Source organism: Gossypium hirsutum, chromosome A09, assembly GCF_007990345.1.
Source record: "Gossypium hirsutum isolate 1008001.06 chromosome A09, Gossypium_hirsutum_v2.1, whole genome shotgun sequence".
NCBI classification, from domain to species: Eukaryota; Viridiplantae; Streptophyta; class Magnoliopsida; order Malvales; family Malvaceae; genus Gossypium; species Gossypium hirsutum.
The window spans coordinates 80,365,656-80,381,766 of NC_053432.1; the positions used below are offsets into that span (position 1 = coordinate 80,365,656).

General features: G+C 36.1%; 1 long non-coding RNA gene across 2 annotated transcripts; it reads left to right on the plus strand.

Annotated features, from left to right (window-relative positions):
* The first annotated feature begins 12,942 nt into the window (after nt 1-12,942).
* Nucleotides 12,943-13,973, plus strand: LOC121206268 (uncharacterized). 2 transcript variants are annotated; one of them, XR_005901367.1, is made up of 3 exons: nt 12,943-13,016; nt 13,097-13,366; nt 13,637-13,973. It is a non-coding gene; the product is annotated as an uncharacterized lncRNA (long non-coding RNA). The 2 variants fall into 2 exon arrangements; XR_005901368.1 differs by lacking the exon at nt 13,637-13,973 and adding an exon at nt 13,524-13,579 and having other exon boundaries at nt 12,998-13,016.
* Nucleotides 13,974-16,111: the final 2,138 nt, after the last annotated feature.

Here is a 16,111-nt window from a genome sequence, read left to right on the forward strand (position 1 = left end):
ATTCACGTTCAATTGCTAAATAGAGAGCTTGTCATAAGAAAATGGGTTTCTTGATAAAGTGGATGACGATACGGTTGTCCTAATACGGTCCGAGAAGATAGAACAAAAGAAGGATGATAGTTCAGTGGAGGACTATACGACTTTGCCTCGTTGTCTGAAGACTCAAGATGACAAAGATTATTCGAGAACCGCTAGACTTTTTAAAGAGAAGCCAACGAGCATCACAAGGATGAGTGAGTAACGAGTCGCGGCCTAGATGAAGAAAAAAGAGATAGAAGGGATGTCCCTTTTGAAGAGTTCGGGAGATTTATCTTAACGCTCGAATGAAGAAGAGGATCGAATGTCCCCGCCTATGACGGCAAAGCCGTATATATATCTGCTTTATGTAAATGGATTTGTTTTCTATACCAGTTGTTCTAATAGAATTGAACCAAGAATCAACGTTTCTTTTGGCATTCATTTCATGCATTTGCATTACATTGCATCATATGCATTAGACTTTCACGAAGTGACCCTAACTAGGTACTCGTCGCCAAACGAAAGCAATGGATCAAAGGTTCGAAAGATTGGAACAGTTGCAACGAGAGATGCAAGATCAGATGCACGAACGACTGAAAAAAATCCAGCAAGACATGTTAGAATCCCAGAACACTGTGATGAACCAAGTAAAGCAATTATTGACTGGAAGGAATGACAAAGGAAAAGGCCCTTTAGTTGATGCTGGGGATGATCACGATGACCTTGCCTATCCTCCAGGTTTCACCCCAACTAACATCCAAGCGCAACCAGAGGTGTACCCGCAGAGGGTACCTGTTACCATTAGATCCCAATACCAGGTCGGTGCCCCAGCATCGATGAACTTTCCAACAGGCTCGGGTTCTAATCCCGGTGATAATCCTACCAACCCCGTGTTTCCTGATCTCGATAACATGGCAGAGATGGAGAAAGCGAAAACGGACTTGTCAAAACAACTTGAGGACCGATGTAGATGGCTAGAGGAGAAATTTAGAGCCATGGAGAACACCGACTACCATTGTGGAGTCGACGCCAATGACTTGAGTTTGGTACCTGATCTAGTACTCCCTCCCAAATTCAAAATGCCGGAGTTTGAAAAGTACAACGGGACTAGTTGTCCTGAAGCTCATATAACTATGTTCTGTCGAAGAATGACGGGATACATCAATAATGATCAACTGTTGATCCACTGCTTCCAGGACAGTCTGATCGGGTCTGCAGCTAAGTGGTACAACCAGTTAAGCCGCGTCAACATCCATTCATGGAAGGACTTAGCACAGGCTTTCATAAAGCAGTACAACCATGTGACAGATATGACACCCGATAGAATCACATTGCAGAACATGGAAAAGAAGCATAGTGAGAGCTTTAGGCAATATGCCCAAAGATGGAGAGAGGTCGCGATACAGGTTCAGCCACCTCTTTTAGAGAAAGAAACCACGATGCTTTTCATCAACACTCTGAAAGCACCGTTCATTAACCACATGTTAGGAAGTGCTACCATGAGTTTCTCAGATGTAGTGATGTCTGGTGAAATGATTGAAAATGCAATAAGAAGTGGGAAGATAGATGCGGAAGAAGGCATCAAGAGATCAACCCCAAAGTACAAAGACAATGAGGTGAACAACACGAGTACATATAGCAAGGGTTATTCAAAACTAATTACGGTGAATCAGCCAAGAAAAATGGTCGCTAACCAACAAGGCTCATTGAGACAAGAACCTGGAGTGAAACCAGGTACTGAGAACCTCCAGTTCACAACAATTCCAATGTCATATGAAGAGTTGTATCAAAATTTATTCGATGCGCATGTTGTTTCCCCTTCCTACTCAAAACCCCCACAACCTCCATATCCAAAGTGGTATAATGCGAACACACACTGTGACTACCACGCAGGAATTACGGGGCACTCAATAGAGAATTGCATCACCTTCAAGAAACTAGTTGAAAAACTCATCAACATGGGTATTGTCAAGTTGGGTGACTCATCTACTGCAGAAAATCTGCTACCCAGTCATGATTGACAATAAGGTGAATACGATGTATGAAGAGATATTGGGAAGTGTTCACATCAATGACATGCAACTGAAGAGGGAACTTTGTTAGATGTCTGCCCTCATAAACTTGGAAGTGTTCTAAATAAATCAGACTCTGTAGTATTTAGAGCCTACTTAGAGTAATATTCAGAACAAACTTGTTGCTTTTAGCCTGAAGCAATATGAATTTTTGTGAAATAGGCTCATGTCTGAACGTCGTTATTTTAATGAAATGCATCTTTGCGATCATTTTTGAGCTAATATTCTTTCATTCTTTATGAATAATTATTTTTAATCTTTCATTCTTTCTCCAAAATCATTCATTCATTCATAATTATACTGTACAGATAATTATTCTTAAATTCATACATTCTTTGTATATTCTTTTGCACCAACAACAGGTCCCTGAATATCAACGACATGAATGACACTGCTACAGACTCAGAATCTCTTTTTGAGCGAGACATGTGTTTAGAGAAATCTCATGACTTCGAAGATGACATAGATTGTGGCCTATCTCCGTACTTATTGAGGAGGGTAGAACAAGGTGAAAACAGATTCCACCTTACGAAAAATCAATGGAGTCCATGTGAGGCATGAAGGTTACTAGGTCGATCTCGCCAAAAAAAGTCTGGTGGTCATCAGTTTATCTTCACGGGAAGAAGCTGCTTCATATGCCAATGTCACGAAGTCGACAGCAATTTTTTGAAAAGTCACGAAAAGTCAAAAAGAATCATATTTGACAATGCACTAAATTTGAACAAGAGCAAAATATAAGAAGTTTGCAGTCTGTTCAAGATTAACACCATATCGCCAAAAAAAAACTCTCTCAGGGCAACGCCCTCTTTTTGGGCTTATTTCGGTTTCACCTATTGAGCTCGAGATTGCCTTCTCTTTGAGTTTTTGGATCCAATCCTGGTTGGAGAGGAATGTTCAAAATATCTATCATGGTCAAATATACCAAAAGCAAATGGTATGAGTTCACCAAAACAAGGTTTGCTCCAGAGAATTCCACAAGGGGGACCCGATATCAAAGAAGATCCTTCCCATACAAAGGGGACTTCAGAAGAAAGTGGATGTCAAGCCAGAAGGACCTTATGTGGAAGGCTTTATCTGGGAGAGTGTAGGTATTGACCAAGATAGATGGCAAGAACTTGCCTAATCTTGAGAATTTTGATTCAAGGAACAAATACTTCACTTAAAAAAAAGAGAGAATTAATGAAAAAGAAGAAAAGAAAAATGAGTGAAAAAGGAGAGGCCAAGGTGAAAACCCGCAAAGGGCGCCTTGAGACCAAAGGGGCTTGAGTTGAAAGCCCTAAAAAAGGGCGACTCAAATTTTGGATCAAATTGGGGCATGAGGCGATCAGAGCATCTCAAATTTTGATCAAATCGGGGCATGTAATGATCTTGCTATACCTGATTCAACAGGAAAGGGTAGGTAGCATCTTGGGGCATCGACAAAGTCTTGTAGATCTCCTAAACACATGTCAAACACAGAATGGTCTTTCAAAGAGTTGGTACAGAGAAGTTCAAGCTACGATATCTGGGGCATCTTGTCCTCATACTTTTTTTCTCTTGGAATACTTCATTCTTTTTCAAGATACGTGTTCCCAATTAATTCCCCTTTTATTCTTGCTATCCTTGATAGTTTATCCATTTTGAGCTATGCTCTCAAATCAATTCTATTTTATCTATCGTTATGATCTTTTGCAAGCATGTTGCATTGGAATAATGATTAATGGACTAATAAAACTTTCACGAAGGAAGTTTTGCATATTACTCTGAAAAGTTTCTAAATAATATAGGAGCCTGAAGCAGGACAATTGTTTAGAACACTCCAAATTTAAAGGTTGGAAATTTGGGAAGGAATAGTCTAAGTTTAGACTTTCTCTTTGGATTTTTGTTGTCAAACGCGTTGATTGACAAGACGCCATGTTGGTGACAAAGCTTGAATAAACAAGAAAGTGATGATCTTCAGGCAATAGGAAGAGGTTACCTCGGGAAGGAGAGCCCTCGTTTGCGCATGAGTCGTTGGTACGACACATTGGGAATGATGTAAGGGACCAAAAGGATTTAAATCTTATACCCTTGAATTGCGATAGGAGAAGATTGACAAAAGCCATATCTTTCTACCCTGGGGTTACAGTGGGAGATTGATGGTACAAATTTTGTGTCCCAGTGGGTTGAACTTCGATGTTCACAGTGGGGGCAATCAGATTACGTGTTTCTTTGGAAATGCCGGCTGGTCAAGAAGGCGTTGCGACACGTTAGTGATAAAGCCTTAATAAGCTTTTGAGCGATGATAACCTAAGCATTAAGGGATTATTTTCATGACATTCTACATTCATTCAAATACCATTCACGCATGTCTAGTTAGGAGCATTTGATTCATTTTGATCATGCCATCCTAATCATTAGGCATAATTAGGTTCATTATACAGGTCATGTTCCCTAGAAGACAGATCAGTAAAAATTGAAGATAAACCTTGCCTCTCTCGGTCGTAGCAGAGCTGGTTGAAGTTATCAGATCTTGCCTTCCTGCATTGACAGCGAAGCAGATCGAAGACAAACCTTGCCACTCTCGTTTGTAGTAGAGCTGGTTGAAGATAGCAGATCTTGCCTTCCTGCATTGACAGCGAAGCAGATCGAAGACAAACCTTGCCACTCTCGTTTGTAGCAGAGCTGGTTGAAGATATCAGATCTTGCTTTTCTGTATTTGGCAGCGAAGCAGATCGAAGATGGCAGATTTTACCTCCCTGACAACAGTGGAGTACATTGAAGCCGATAATTCTATCTCCCTGTATTTGGCAGTGGAATAGATTGAAGATTGCAGATCTTGCCTTCCTGTATTTGGCAGCGAAGCAGATCAAAGATGGCAGATTTTACCTCCCTGACCACAGTGGAGTACATTGAAGCCGATAATTCTATCTCCCTGTATTTGGCAGTGGAATAGATTGAAGATTGCAGATCTTGCCTTCCTGTATTCGGCAGCGAAGTAGATCAAAGATGGCAGATTTTACCTCCCTGACTACAGTGGAGTACATTAAAGCCGATAACTCTATCTCTCTGCATTTGGCAGTGGAATAGATTAAAGATCAAAGATGGCAGATTTTACTTCCCTGACTACATGGGAGTACATTGAAGCCGATAACTCTATCTCCCTGTATTTGGCAGTGGAATAGATTAAAGATTGTAGATCTTGCCTTCCTGTATTTGGCAGCAAAGCAGATCGAAGATGGCAGATTTTACCTCCCTGATTACAGAAGTGGATCGACGACGCAGATCTTGTCTTCCCATATTGGTGGCGAAGTAGATCGCAGAAAGCAGATCTTGTCTTCATGTATTGGCGTGAAGTAGATCGAAGATAGTAGGTCCTATTTTCCTATATTGATAGGAAGTGGATCCAAGATGCAGATCTTGTCTTCCCATATTGGTGGCGAAGTAGATCGCAGAAAGCAGATCTTGTCTTCATGTATTGGCGTGAAGTAGATCGAAGATAGTAGGTCCTATTTTCCTATATTGATAGGAAGTGGATCCAAGATGCAGATCTTGTCTTCCCATATTGGTGGCGAAGTAGATCGCAGAAAGCAGATCTTGTCTTCATGTATTGGCGTGAAGTAGATCGAAGATAGTAGGTCCTATTTTCCTATATTGATAGGAAGTGGATCCAAGATGCAGATCTTGTCTTCCCATATTGGTGGCGAAGTAGATCGCAGAAAGCAGATCTTGTCTTCATGTATTGGCGTGAAGTAGATCGAAGGTAGCAGATCCTATTTTCCTATATTGGTAGGAAGTGGATCGAAGATGCAGATCTTGTCTTCCTATATTGGTGGCGAAGTAGATCGCAGAAAGCAGATCTTGTCTTCATGTATTGGCGTGAAGTAGATCGAAGGTAGCAGATCCTGTCTTCCTATATTGGTAGGAAGTGGATCGAAAATACAGATCTTGTCTTCCCATATTGGTGGCGAAGTAGATCGCAGAAAGCAGATCTTGTCTTCATGTATTGGCGTGAAGTAGATCGAAGATAGCAGGTCCTATCTTCCTATATTGATAGGAAGTGGATCCAAGATACAAATCTTGTCTTCCCATACTGGTGGTGAAGTAGATCGAAGAAAGCAGATCTTATCCCTGTATTTGACAGTGGAATAGATTGAGGATTGCAGATCTTGCCTTCCTGTATTTGGCAACGAAGCAGATCGAAGATGGCAGATTTTACCTCCCTGTGACTACAGTGGAGTACATTGAAGCTGATAACTCTATCTCCCTGTATTAAATAGTGGAATAGATCGAAGATTACAATCTTATCTCCCTAAGTAGTAGTGGAGTAGATCGCATTAAGTCTTATCTCCCTAAGCAGTAGCGGAGCAGACGAAACTACAGATCTTATCTCCCTAAGCAATAGTGGAGCAGATCATATTCAGTCTTATCTCCCTAAGCAGTAGTGGAGCAGACTAAAAACACCAATCTCATCCCGATGGAGTCGTAGCAGAGTAGATTGAAGCTACAAGGCGTATCTGAAGTTGCAGTAGAGCGGATCGAAGCAACAAGACGTGGCAGGTTGGAATAAGGCTATTTGAAGAAGATGAGCACCAAAAAGTCAAGACTCGGCAAGACCGGGCAAAATTGGCCCTTTTGATGTCTTTGCTCTATTCTCGTTACACGAAAATGAGCAAAGAGGGGCAGCTGTATGAGCCCATTTTGCCCGGACCCAGTGCAAAACAAAAACAAAATAAAAATAATAAACCCAAAAGTAACAGCCCATTTACAAACCCAAACTCTGACCCAAAATTCAAACCCAAACAAATCAAAATCCTAAAGCCCAAATGGCCCAAAATCTAAAACATTTTTCAGCAAAATTCAGCAGCAAACCCTAGCTGGCCGCCGCATGCCTCGCATGGCCTCCTCGTCTGCCACGCCCAGCTCTCCATGCCACCATGTCGGCCACCTGCTCCTCCACTACCAGCACCTCCATACCCTACAAGATCAAGACAAAAAACATGATAGAATAATAGAAAAAGGATGTAAAATGGGTTATAAAACCCGAAATGAAAAACGGAAACAGGGGGTTTTTTTTTTCTTCTTTAGGTTCTTCTTCTTTTTTTTTTGTTTGTTTTTTTCGGCATTTGAATACAAAAAAATAGAAGTTAGAGTTTTAAAAAAAATACATAGATCTCTGAGATAGCAAGCATTCAGAAAAAAGGAAAGGCAAACGGAAAAGGTTACTTTTTTTTCGATTTCTATATACATATCTATACATTTTTGAAGTTAATATAAACCTAAAATCTATATATTCTAAGACCAAGAACAAATAACAAAAAAAATAAAAAAAAATATATTTTTACCTTTTTTGAGGTGACCCGATCACACCTCGTCAAAAAAGGATTGGTGGCGACTCCCATTTTCATTCTTTTTTAAATCCAAGTCGACCCCGTTTTCATTCAAAAAAATGGTGTCAACACATGGTTCTCTTGATACTAAATACTCAGGTACTTTCTGCATATTCTGTGATTCTTATTAGATAAGTTATATATCAACAGTTATGTTAGTTTTCATCAAGGCCTCTGTAAACATAAAGTTGGTATTCTGGTTAGGAGAAGTTAATGTTTATGAGTTGTGTGGAGTATGATTCTGCACATGCAAAGTTGGTTTGTTTAAAGCTGTGCATTTTTAAGTTGATGTTCAATGGCGCAAAGAAAAGAAAAGAAAAACTTAAAGCATTTGTTAGGTTAATTAGTCTTTGCTTTAGTATGATTTTCATGTTTACATAATAATGGTGATTCCATTTTGGCTTTTTAGATGTTCTTTTGGTCTGTTTTCATGTTTCTATGCAACTTATGTGTTTAGTGTGGACTTAGATTGATTGAAGAGTTTAACGCTGTCTTGTTGCTCACGTTTTATATAAAAAAATTATTATATTTTGTTTGAAAATGCTTTTCAATTTCTAATTATAAAATGAGATGTCGATTGAAGGTAATAAATGCTATGGTGAAGGAAGAAAATGGCACTGATAATGGTATTTAGAATGGCAAGCTTATATTGGATATAGTAAATTGCAGTAAGACTCAATATATTATGATGTTTTTCATGGTCATTGGCAAATTCCAGTTGATTGGGGTTGAAGCAATTGATTTTAATATTTAATATTTTTAAATGTCTTTAAAAGTTATAACTAATTTTTATCAAAATAGTATTAATTATTATTTGAAGTATGAATAAGTATGAATAAGAACATGTGATAGTCAGTGTCTTCTTGAGTAGTTCCTGTCATCACATTCTTAAGTTTCCTTTGTCCTATTGATGATAAGTTTGCTTTCTATACAGTGCAGTTTTGCCAGATTTTGCTAAGGTGTACAGTTTCATTGGCAGTGTCTTTGATCCTGGTACAAGTGGGCACTTGCAGAAGTTGAAGCAGATGGACCCAATAAATTTGGAAACTGTATGTCATCCAAATGATATTAATAATTTTATTGTATACTAAATATGAAGTAATATATATGAAGTAAAATTATATTGTATACTAAATATGGTACATATACTTTAATTCCTTGTGTTTTGACTTTTAGGATATAGTTCCATGTGTCTGTATTAGTGAATTAATGCTGTATGTATTTCAGTTACTGCTTCCTGCTCCTCCTGCAAGTATTGGTTCAACTGAAGCTGCCATTTAATCTTCGAATTAATATTTGGTACAGATATAGATAAAGTTTTTATATTTGCTTAAACTGAAATATATTTGGTGCTACTCTTATAATCTTACATCTGTTCTAGGTACTATCGAGCACCTGAAATAATATTTGGTGCAACTAAATACACCACAGCCATTGACATTTGTTCTAGGTACGTACAGGTTTCGTTGCTAAATTTTTTCCTTATTTCTATGCATTTTCACTTTAAATTACTTAACAAATATTACTTTTTGGACTTCAGCCTCTGTTTGCTGGTGAGAGTGGAGTAGACCAGGTACGTTTTATTAAGGTACGTTTTATTTCAAAATTGTAATCAATAATAGTTTTATCATGATGATTTTGGAAAATTTAATATTTTGGGGTTGTGATTTTGTAAAGATTTAATTGCTGGTTCTGTTTGAAGCAGAACTATTTTGTTTCCAAATTAATTTTTTTATATTTGGTTCAACTTAATTATTATTTGATTCAACTTAAGTATGAATAAGTATGAATTAATTTTATTACCATATATGTAGCTTGCTTGTCCATTATAATTACAACAATAGCTGACCTTCTCTCCAACCTTATTTTAAATATTTTAAAGATTCAAAGTATATAGGCTGGAAACCTGACGGGTTGCCTTATATCGAGCTGCAAGATATAATGGATCCTCCCTAGGTGTAACAACGCCACGTACGATGAATCTTAAAAAATTCAAAAAGACTTGAAAAAAGTTCTATCGCTATTGAATATTTATATAACCTTAATTTATTTCTAATATACTTATAAAAATTAAACTACGATTCTTTTTTGATATTATTATATTCAAATTACTATTTTTTATATTAATAATGTTTGATTTTAATATTTAATATTTTTAAATGTATTTGTATAAAAAAAAGATTTCAAAAAAAGTTCTATGGAGCTTATAAATAATTCTATCGACCTTAAAAAAGAATTAAAAATTTCAACGACTGAAGGGCCACTTATAAATAATTTTATCAATATAATAATATTGATCATTGTTTAAATATATTATAACTAATTTTTATCAAAATAGTATTAATATTGATCATTACTTAAATAAATTACATAACTCACATAATGTACATAACAACTTACATAACTTAACTAATACATGTAGTTTAATCTAATAATTTCCTTAAAAGCATATAGTTTAAAGTTCAAATTTCATAACTTACATAATCTACATAACTTACATAAAACATAAATATATATCATATCAAGACTTACATAATAAACAACTTACCCGTGTAACTTATTGCCAACTTTAGGCTTCAACAACTACGAAATGGATAGGACTTGGATGAATTTCTCAAGGGCAAGCAACGAGTATCAAAATGGAGTGCAACCTTTTTTAGATTTTGCATTTCACAATTCAAGCCAAGAGAATATGATTCTTTGCCCGTGTAAGAAGTGTGGCAATATCTATTGGCATTATCGTGAAGTTGTCTACGAACATCTAATTGTTGATGGCTTCATTCGGGGTATAAAAAATGGATTTTCCATGGAGAGTGTACACCTAGTGGAGCCTCTTCGACGATTAATCTAGGTTATCCTTATAGTGGTTACCGTCAGTATATTAGAGAAGATGACATGGAAGGTATGATGCGGGATGCATCTAATATGCGGAGTGAAGGTTTCCAATCATTTCCACCAAACTGTGTTGCATCCGATGATTATAATATCGGTGGGAATACTTTTATGGAAACGAGAAAAAGTGTATCCGATGATTATAATATCGGTGTAAGTCTTAAAGATCGAAGACTATATTCATTAAAATCACATGACTATCACATCTTGATGCAAGATCTATTTCCAGTTGCTTTACGGTGTTGTATGTCAAAGAAGGTAACGTCCTGTATAATTAAACTGTCCAATATAATAAAAGCAATTTGTGGCAAAGTTCTGAATGTTGAAGAACTTGAAAAAGTACAAGATCGAGCCGCTTTGACATTATGCAATTTGGAGAAGATCTTTTCACCTTCATTTTTCACAATTATGGTGCACCTTGTCATTCATCTCCCTCGTGAAGCAATAATTGGTGGGCCAGTTTTCTATCGTTGGATGTATCCAATTGAAAGGTGCTAATTTATTTCAAAGGCATTTCACCTTTATACCTATAGTTACCAGTTTTGATAATGTTGTATATGGTGTTTAGGTTCCTAAGCAAATTGAAGTCTTATTGTCGTAACAAGCGTTATCCGGAAGGATCGATTGCTGAAGGCTACTTGTCAGAGGAGTGTATGACATTTTGTTCTAGATATTTAGAAGATGTTGAAACAAGATTGAATAGACCAAGTAGAAATGCTGGACTCAATGATCCTAGCTTGGCCGAAACTTATTTATTTCAAAGTTATGGAGAACCAATCGGCAAAGTTGAAATTGCAGAATTAGATGACCGATCTTAGATACAAGCACATAGATATGTTCTTTTCCACTACGATGCACTTGAACAATTATGCAAGTAAGTTCTAGAATATGATAAATATTTATCTTTTTTTATTTGTTTATTTTTTAACGAATTAAACATGTTTTTAACATAGTGAGTACAAACAAGTCTTAAGATCTCGTTCACGCTCATGAAGATTACAACATCGCGAGATTAATAGGTTATTCGCAGAATCTTTTAATGAATGGTTAAGCCAAACGGTATGCAACTCAACATTTTATTGACAAATAATAATGTTTTCTCATAACATTTACAATTACTCAATTTACTTTTGATTCAATAGGTTTGGAGTGGGAATGTCGTTAATGACGAAGTTAAAGGGCTTTCCTAAGGTCCGAATCGAGTAGTAAAAAGATATAGTGGCTTCATCATGAATGGATTCAGATTTCATACCAAATATCGTGAGAGATTGAGGAGAACTCAAAATTGTAGAGTAGTTGTTAATTCTTTAATTACAAGTTACGCTAGTGTTAGGGACAGTAATCCTGTCGAGGGAAATGTAGAGTATTACGGACTTCTAACCGACATTATTGAGTTGGATTACTAAGGAAAATGGAAAGTTGTCTTATTTCGATGTGATTGGGCTGATGCTAATACTGCTCACGGAATTAAAATGATCAGTTTGGTTTTACAATAGTGAATTTCTCTCGATTAATTCACACTGGAGAACATTTGATAGACGAGCCGTATGTATTTTCTTCTCAAGTTAAACAAGTTTTTTACTCGAAAGATCCAATTGATGAGGGTTGGTACGTTGTACTCTGAAACACCCCTAAAGACTTATTTGACATGGGGAATGGAAGTAGAGATGACATCGTTGAAAGATCAGAAACTTTGCCTTTTCCAGAACAAAACTTAAATGAAAATATCCCTAGTACTAGTACACAATTTTAATGGGTTCGTCAGGATGTGGACGAAGATATTTACGATTTATGATGTAAGATTTTATGATTTTTTTATTTATATGTAATGTTATAATTTTAACATTGGTCATGTTATATAATTTAACTATTTTATATTTACTATTGTTGTTATTTCTTACTAAAATTTTAACTATTTTATGTGTTGCAAGAAAAATGCCTAGAAGAAGATTAAGAGATCTTAGTATTGTACAGAATACTACAAATTCGGAAGAAATAAGTACTGAACAGCAGACAGTTGTTGGATCTTCAAGCGTGCCGGAGACACTTGACGAGTCTGTGGAATTTCAAAGTAATGTTAAGTTTATTTTACAAATTGTATTAAATTTTATTACTGATTTTTTTTAAAATTTTAATATAGTAATAATATATTAACTTTCAGCTGAAAATGGTCGGACGCGCAGAGGTCGAGGACGTACGCTCCTAACAGATTTATTTAACTTAAATTCTATCGAGCTTGTCAAAGTAACTAGAAACAGCCATGGTCAGCCTGTTGGACAATAAGCTCGACTTTTAGCAGGCTATTTGGGCATTATAGCACGAAATGTCAATATGTTGCCCATCAACTACGAATAATGGCATAACATGCCTGATAGCAATAAAAATCAAGCTCTCTCTAATATTAAGGTAACAAAACGTTAATGTAATTTATAATACTTTGGTTTAAGTTTCATTTATATTTACTTTCTAAACTTGTGTTTTTTAGGAGAGGTTTGCTTTAGAGGTCTCTGATGCCTATATCAAGAAGGCATTGGGTAAAAAATGGAGAGACCATAAAAGCATTTTGAAAAAAGAATATTTTAAAAAACCCATAAGCCTCGAAGAAAAATTGCAAAATGTCCCACCGGGAATGCTGAGGTACCAATGGGAAGATGCGGTTCGATTTTAAAATTCGAAGAAAGGAGAGGTATTATGTACTTGCAAACTCTTATAAATTTTCTGGTTTATAGTATTTACTATATACGTAATAATAATTTCATTTTGTAGGACCGTGAGCGAGTTGGAACAAGCAGTAGGCAAAAACAAAAATTTACGCACACGGCAAGATCGAGAAGTTTTGTTTGTGTAGCTCAGGCCGCGGTACTATGGATTTATTAATTCTATCAAGTATTAATGACTTTTTACTATTAAATAATATTTACTACTATATTGTAGGAAGCCTCGTCTGGTCAAAAAGTTGGACGGCTTCAGCTTTTTGACATTACGCACAGGAAAAAAGATGGAACTCCGATGACATCTGAGGCTGCAGAAATTATGGTATATTTACTTAATAAAATTTAATTCATTGTAAATATTTATAATATTTAATTATAATGTTTTAATTCGTCGTTTTTATTAGTTTAACTTAAATAATGTTATGTTGTATTCCTTTTTATTGTATATTTCGTTTCTAACTCTTTAACTGATTTATTAGGAGAAACTAAAAGATAAAAAGGCAGAGTATGAAGCGACTGCTTCGACTGATAGTTCTGTTAATTTTGAGGATATTGATAACAGAATTATTAAAGAAGTTTTGGGTCCTGAAAGGTATGGTCGGGTTAGATTTCAAGGATCTGGTGTTAACCTGACCCAATATTTTGGATCCACCTCGCACCAATACATGCCTTCCGGAAGTCAAATTCAAGCTGAAGTTCAGAGGCAAAAAGATCAGATAGTTTAGATACAAGCTAGCATAGATGAGCAAATTTCTCAACTTAGAGCGGAGGCAGCAGCAAGGGAGGCGGAGCAGAACAGAAAATACAACGAACTCCAGCTACAGCTTCAGTCTATGATGACTATGTTCCAGCAATTTCAAAATCTCCCATCTTAGACATTTGTTTTCTTGTAACTTTTCACATTATTATAAGAATATTTTGAATATTCATTTACAATTTATATAATATATTTTTCGTATAATTTTGTATTATTTAAATTTGCGGGTTTTGGTTGGATTTCATGGTATATTTGCTGTTTTTGGTTGAATTTCTTGCAGGAGGGTTGGATATAAGTGCAAAAATACATATTGAAAAACTGGGCAAATTAGCGGTGTTTTTATAAAACAAGCGCCACTAAAGGTCCTGTTCTTTAACGGTGTTTTTCTAAAAGCGCCGCTAAAAGTTCTGTTCTTTAGCGGCGTTTTTCTAAAAGCGCCGTTAAAAGTCCTCGTCTTTAGCGGCGTTTTTTAAAGAAAGCGCCGCTAAAAGTCCTGATCTTTAGCGACGTTTGTTTAAAAAAACGCCGCTAAAAGTCCTGGTCTTCAGCGGCGCTTTTTTCAAACAAACGCCGCTAATTTTACCGGTGTTACGTATAGCGACGTTTTCCAAGCGCCACTAAAGGAAAAAAAAAGGCCGCTAAAAGTCTGTTTTCATTTTAAATATTTTCTTAAAAATATTTATATTTATATTATTTTTAGTATTAATAATTTTATTTTTTTATTGAAATTTTTATATAGCCATCTTAACATTATTTTAATGTTTACATTAGAGTAGTTTTATATATTTAGTGTAGAAACCCAATTTTGCCCGGGGCCCAAAACTCGGAAGCCCAAAATCCAAACACAAATAGTCCAGAAAATACAAATAATAACCCATGCCCCTCAGCCCAAATACCACCATGCCCCTCAGCCTTGGCCACCACGCCCCACGCGTCTGACACTCCCACCTGCTCCACCGTGCCCACCACCTGCAACAAGAACAAACACAACAGCAAAGAAAGCATGCGAATGATGGGGGAAGTAATAAACAAAAGGAACGAAAAAAATATATTGGCTTTAAAAGCCGAAATCTATCATTTGTAAAAGGGAGGGGGATTTTTTGATATTTCGATGGGAGAAGGGATTGTATTTTAGGGGGGGCTTCTTTCTTTTTATGAATACAGACACAAAAACAAAAAATCAATATAGAAAAGCTTGAACAAAAAGTCTCTACAAGGTGATTTGATTCTCATTTTTCTTTCGATTTCGTTTCTGTTTTCTTTGATTTATCTATCACATGAAAAACGAATAAAAGGGAGGGGATGAATGCTCACTGGGCACAATATACGTTTCTGCATACATACATAAACAAAAAAATCCAGTATAAAGGTGATCTCTAGTTTTTTTTCCCTCTTTCTTTTCTGATCTATTTTTGGTTTGCTAGATTTCTTTTAATTTATGGATCGACACCAAGGAAAACCCAATGATCTCTGAAATGAAGAGATTTGGGTGAGGGTCGAATGTTCTTCTCAACTTTTTTCTTCTTTGTTTTTTGTTTTATTTTCAAAGAAGCAAAGCACAATTTAAAGTTTTTTTTTAAAAAAAAAGGGAAATGAGATGGATTGGTTTACCAGATCTCCATGATTGCAATCTTCACAGGCAAAGGTTGGGTTGTTGACCGCACGTCGTCGGCCATTAGTCCAATATTGGCTCGTCGTCTGCTAGCCAAATGAAACCCTATCATTTGGGGGTTAATGGCTGCTACTACTTCTAAAAAATGGTTGAAATTAGGTTATGTTTGAAGGAAATGGGGTTTAAAATCCTTCACAAAGCCAAGCGGCACTGTTTATAGCAGTAAAGGTATGCGCATTGGCCCAAAAAAGTGAAATGGATTTGCACCATTTTGTTAAATGGCAGATTTGCATGTTAGATCCCCCTCTTGCGCGAGTCTTCAATTTGTGCCCAATTGGCTTACCTTGTATTTTAAAATTTGGCTTGCTAATTTGTGCATCATTTCATTTTGATCCGCGATTCATTAATGCATTGTGGATGCGAGATATTTACAAATTCAGTCCTCCTACATTTATGTGCATTGAGCATTAATTCATTTTGTAATTGCTTTATTTGCAAATTATCTTCCTTATTTTTACTGTAAGTTTAATTTGGCCTTGTAATTCTACGATTGGTTAATTTTTAAATACATTTAATATGTGTAATACCTTACCATGAATTATTATTTCTTGGTATTTAGTATATTATTTAAATTATTATTAAACATATATTTTGTATTTATATTTAATTTGCATCCATTAGTAAAGTTTTAATATTCT